Source organism: Primulina eburnea, chromosome 3 (assembly GCF_022965805.1).
Source record: "Primulina eburnea isolate SZY01 chromosome 3, ASM2296580v1, whole genome shotgun sequence".
Classification (NCBI taxonomy): domain Eukaryota; kingdom Viridiplantae; phylum Streptophyta; class Magnoliopsida; order Lamiales; family Gesneriaceae; genus Primulina; species Primulina eburnea.
In genome coordinates this window covers 8,107,655-8,114,230 of record NC_133103.1, presented here as the reverse complement: position 1 = coordinate 8,114,230, position 6,576 = coordinate 8,107,655, and positions in this window count along the sequence as shown.

The window sequence follows — 6,576 nt, the reverse complement described above, 5'->3', positions numbered from 1 at the left end:
AATAAAATTAACTAATTAAAGAAAAACACGTAGAAACAAATAAAATTTTAGATTAATCAAAGCGGTTATATGATTCAAATAAATACTAAAAAATCATCAAATGAGGACTTTAAAAAATAAATGGTAATATTATTAACTATAAATTTTTGAAAGTGACTGACCGATTCGAATTTAAAAATATGATCTTGATTTGTTAACATTGGCTGACGTATTATTATATAATATTTACTGACTTTAAAGAGAATTAGTTACAAATGTCGTTGAATTTGAAAAAGTGCATGTCCTAACTAGAACTCGTCCTTGTCCTTACGTGTCGAATGTTAGGTCTACTGCTCCACTTTAAAAAATATATATTAATTAATATATACAAAAATATAGGTGATTCATCCATCATTTAAATTTTTTGATGTTTTTTTATTTGAAAATAAATTAGTAATGACAACGAAATTCAACGAGAAACGATTTGCTGGACCAACGAGATTGTTTGATGTTACTGCTACATATATCAGAACTCTACTTTTCTAGATATAAGTATGTTATAAAAAAACTTCAAAGGCAAAGAAAGAAAAAGCATTTAAGACCAATTAATTTTAAAAATTAATACATATTAATTATGGTTGAATCTAGATTGATTTGATTTTCGAACATACTAGAGTCTTAGTGTTGGAAATATGATCTTGTATTTTTATTTTTGTTCATATATCAGCGAATCATACGACTGATATTTTGGCTAAATTGGTTGGTTCTGTAACGGATAGAAAACATATGATTATACATTCATCTTCCTTGATTTCTGAGTTATTTTTAATGGATTTCTATTTTGATTTCAAAAAGAAGAAGAAAAAGAAAATTAGTATATATTAGAAACTTACTAATGTTTGAAACTTCATAATATTATTAATAGTTTCTCCCTTTTGCAATTACATTGCACTTCTCTTGGTAGCTAGCTAGCTCTTGTTGCTGGATCTTCTGTTTCTTTTGATAAATGCAGATTCTAAATTATTTTAATTGTATCAAATAAACTCTATTCTGCTGGAATATTGTTCATTTTGGATTCTTAACAATAGTCAATAAGGCTCGGGTTATAGATACCAAGCGATGAGTAGGTCTCTTGTGAGACGATCTCACGAATTTTTATCCTTGAGACGGATCAACCCTACCGATATTCATAATAGAAAATGATATTCTTAACATAAAAAATAATATTTTTCAATGAATGACTCAATTAAGAGAATAATCTCACAAAATACGACCCGTGAGACCATCTCAAACAAAATTTTGCCCCAAGCGATCAATTATAGCACAAGGATAAAAAATTAAAAAATATTAATAATATAATTATTTTTAACTTCAATTGTTATAAAATCGAATCAAACAATAAATGAAAAAATATATATATAATGTTATCATTTGCACCAAACGAGTTTAATGGCTGTTTGTAAGTGGAGAGAAAATCTCGATACATAAAAGGCTTGTTATTTAATGGCTTTACATAGAACATGTGATATTACACTATATTTCTTCTGGCTTCTATGGGTGATAATGGACCCAAACACCAACAAAAAACTGTCTGCCTTTTCACCAGGCCCGTGTAGCCTAGTTAAATATAAGCTAGTACAAGATCTGGCCCGAAAACATTGTGAATAAAAAAAAAATTAATATATAAAATCAAAATTAAAAGAAGAGAAGAGTTTCTTTTAATATTCAAAATCAAAATAAAATAAGAAAATATGCACATATAAATATTAAAATTTCAGCCATAATTAATTAAAAGTAATCGTGTGTTTATATGAGGCCCGAAGTCGAAGAGGACAGAGTGTGACATGAGGTTTGTACGGACAATAGGCGATTTCTAGTAGAATCTTAGGCTAAAACAACATGAATGAAACAATCTCACACCGGAATGAGAGAAATTTCAAAACTATTCGGTTGAATTGGATTTTTGTACTCTCGTTTTTTAAAATAACACATGAATCAACCAAACTTTTTTATAAAATAAATTCAATCACACGCGAGAAAAATGTTATACCAAATTATTTCCATGGGAGTACTATTTTTAGGCCACTACATCCTTCTCTAAAAATCTTTAGGGACAGTTAAACGCAAAATTCACTTCAATAGCGTTTTACTTCGTATTACTAATTGTTACTCCATGTATTGAACTCTTAGGTACATTTTTGGTACATAGGATATGATAAATAAGGGATATACAGTATAAGGATAAATCAATGATAAATATAATGATAAGATAATATGTTGAATGTTTGGTATGATTTTAACAAGAGTGATTAAATTTATATATTGACATGTAATGACAAAATTAACCATATCACAAAAACTTATATTTCATTGTTATCAAGTATGATAAATAAGGGATATACAGTATAAGGATAAATCAATGATAAATATAATGATAAGATAATATGTTGAATGTTTGGTATGATTTTAACAAGAGTGATTAAATTTATATATTGACATGTAATGACAAAATTAACCATATCACAAAAACTTATATTTCATTGTTATCAAGATCTTGTAATTGCATATCTCAATTATTAAATTACGCTATATATATATATATATATATATATATATATATATATATATATATATATATATATATATATATATATATATATATATATATATATGGTCCTAAAGAATAGTTTTCGTTTCTTTTGTCTTATTTTGGAAAGTATTTAAACAATTTATTTTCCTTTTTCAAAGGTGATCATCGGTCAAATTTGATTTTTGCCTTTTTTTTTTTATATTTTTTTCATATCGAAGAGGCCTAGTAACTATTTGTTTGTGTATATATATGTATCTATATATTTGTATATATGTATGTATTTAATAAACATTTAACATTAACTTAAATGTATTTAAATAAATGGGGGTAATTAAGTAATTTGTAGTATATTTTATCATTAAATTAAAACTATCACACCTCTTACTAAGGATGTTTTATCCTTCTAAAAATGTATTTATCAAGGGCCCATGATATTATCATGGATTTTTTAAAAAAGTATCAAACGTGGGATAAGACGGATTATTTATCAATCCCACCCTTATTCCGTGTACCAAGCAGTGCCTTAGTGTAACGTCCAACTACATTCAAATTCAAAGAAAATGAAAAATAGCAAATTAAATGCACATAGAAAATTAAATTATTTTAATTGCTTAATTGAATATGACGTGCATGGTTGCATGTATAAAATGTATTTTCCACACGAATGCATGTAAACTGTATTTTTAAAGGTTGTTCGAGATATGATCGAGGAACGGAGACCGGTGATCGAAGAAGAAAAATATTTTTATTAAATATCATCTACTGCTATTTCACTTCCTCTTCTCTGCCGAAACGAGAGGAATTCCAAAACTATTTAGGCATGAAATTGTGCAGTTGCGGAAATTTTAAAAAGTTTGATAGATATCACTCATATCAAGAAGGTGCATTTTTTTTTCAAGAGCTTATCACTGAAGAATTCTAAAAGTTAAACGTGTTTGACTTGGACAATTATGAGATGACTGGTCCTCTATGAAGTTTTTTAGGGTACGTAAGAGTTAGGACATAAGCATGTTGAAAAGACTCGTCTTGGTACAACAAAAACAATCATCAAATTTGGGGTGTTACAATATAGATATATATAAACTACACAAATATATAGGCAAAAATTTGAAATTCGAAATAATTAATTTTATTATTTCTTAATAACCTTGACCGTGTTAGTAGGGCTCCAAAAATTAGTCTCGTCCAAAAATTAATCTTTTGTAAGAGTCCAACTTGAAAATTCGAAGCGATAAAAAAAATTATTTGAGTTCGAGTTCAACTGTACTTAAAAGTTTGAATTCATACTTATTCCGTTTGTGCATACTTAATTATGTTAAGATAAAACCTTCGCTTGTTAGGTCATTTAATTTTGAAATATGTCTATAAGTTTTAAGTGACAATGACATCATCTAATAAAATAATTTGAGCTAGAACTCGACTTGAAAATATATACCAACATGTTCGAGCTCGTCTAGAGTTCACTAATTTCGAATGAAAACTAAATGGAATTTGAGTCGATCCATTTACACTCCTACCGTGAAAGGTATCAAATTTGTATTTTTTAATTTTATTTTATTTTTAAAAGTTTCAAATATAACTAATAATCCGATGCATGAAGTTGGATAGAACCGACAATTCGAAGTGTAGGGCCGTCGGGGTGGGCCGAGGTTCAGATTGGTGGGCTGGAGCACATCCTTCACATTCAATCTCCCAACTACTGCTTCATATCACCCTTTCTAATTTTATAAATAATTTGATTTTAAATAATATTTATCTTATATGTATTTAAAATTTATCATAATTACTTATAAATATGCCTAACTTCATAAATTCAAATGATGCCGCTCTTAGTTTTAGTTGTTTTTCCGTTTACATATAACAATGAAGACAAAAACTTGTGTGAGACTGAGACGGTCTCACGAGTCGTATTTTGTGAGACATGTATCTTATTTGGGTCATCCATGAAAAAATATTACTTTTTATGCTAAGAGTATTACTTTTTATTGTGAATATCGGTAGGGTTGGTCCGTCTCACAGATAAAAGATTCGTGAGACCATCTCACAAGAGACTTACTCAACAATGAATTTCATAACTCACGGAGTCATCTGAAATCTACTCTTCCAAATTTCTTGCCCCGAATCAAATCATTGAAACAAAACAGAATCCAAACTCATAGAAAGCGAAGTTAAAATCTATCTATTTTAAATTAAATTAATACAAAAAGATCAAATGGATTGAAACCAAATATTTCATGAAATAACTCAAATTAAATGCATCATTTAATTAATCCATAAATAAAGTCGAAAATGATCGCTTAAAACTTATTTTCTCATGTCAGAAAATATATGTCTGAACATGTGGACCAGATGCCCCCGGCCAAACAATCGGGTCTGGGATCGAATTATGCAAGAAACTAGATATGATTTATTTGTGTGGTAGCAAATACAATTTGTATGAAAAGGCAACAAAAGAGAAACTGTTGTGAAAAAGTAAAAATTTACGGTAAAAAATAAAAATCTCAAACTCTCAAAATTATCAAACTACACACTTTATAATATTTTTCTCTCAACTCAATTGTTATTTCATTCACAAATGAGTGCTCTATTTATAGAGTTTCATATACAAATATTCCAAAATAAATTACCTCATTACATACATCATCACACACTAATTTTCAACATTCAACATTCAACATACATATTTTAATATTATATTTTCAACACTCCCCCTTGTGATGATGATCATAATGATTGTCTTCATTACGTGTTTTTATACTGCCTCGTTAAAAACCTTACTTGGAAAAACCCATTGGGATAAAAACCATAGTAAGGGAAAAAGAGTGCAGTCACGTAAACTCCCCCTGATGTTGACATGAACAGTTCTTCACAAATTTCGTAGATTGCGCATCCCAATATTATATATGTGCTTTCTGAATATTGACGTAGGAAGTGCCTTTGTGAAGAGATCTGATGAGTTTTCACTTGATCGAATGTGACGAACATCAATACATTTATTCTTCTCAAGCTCCTTGGTGAATGCGAAGAACTTAGGAGGAATATGTTTAGTTCTGTCGCTTTTTATGTATCCTTCTTTCATTTGAGCAACACATGCAGCATTATCTTCATATAGTATTACAGGTTTCTCGTCGAATGATAATCCGCATGAGATTTGGATATGTTGGGTCATTGATTTTAACCACACACATTCACGGATTGCTTCATGTAGTGCAATAATCTCGGCATGATTTGATGAAGTTGTTACTAGTGTTTGTTTCTGTGAACGCCAAGAAATTGCAGTGCCTCCACGAGTAAATACATATCCAGTTTGGGAACGTGCCTTGTGTGGATCAGATAAGTATCCAGCATCAGCATAACCAATTATACTTGGATTAGCATCTTTTGAATACAAAAGTCCCAAGTCTGTCGTTCCTCGTAGATAACGGAATATATGTTTAATTCCGTTCCAGTGTCTCTTTGTTGGATATGTGCTAAATCTTGCCAACAGATTCACGGCAAAAGATATATCAGGCCTTGTACAATTTGTAAGGTACATAAGGGCACCGATGGCACTTAGATATGGTACTTCTGGACCAAGAATATATTCATCATCTTCACATGGACGGAATGGATCTTTTTCTATGTTTAATGATCTAACAACCATTGGAGTACTTAAAGGATTTGCTTTATCCATATTAAAACGTTTAAGAATCTTTTCTGTATAATTTGTCTGGTGAACAAATATTCCACATTCTTTTTGTTCGATTTGCAAACCCAGACAATACTTGGTTTTTCCAAGATCCTTCATTTCAAATTCTTCCTTCAAGTATGACACAACTTCTTGAATTTCCTTACTCGTTCCAATGATGTTTAAATCGTCAACATATACAGCAATAATTACGCATCCGGATGTTGTTTTCTTAATGAAAACACAAGGGCATATTGAATTGTTTACATATCCCTTTTTCATCAAATGATCACTTAGTCGATTATACCACATTCGACCGGATTGCTTTAACCCATATAAC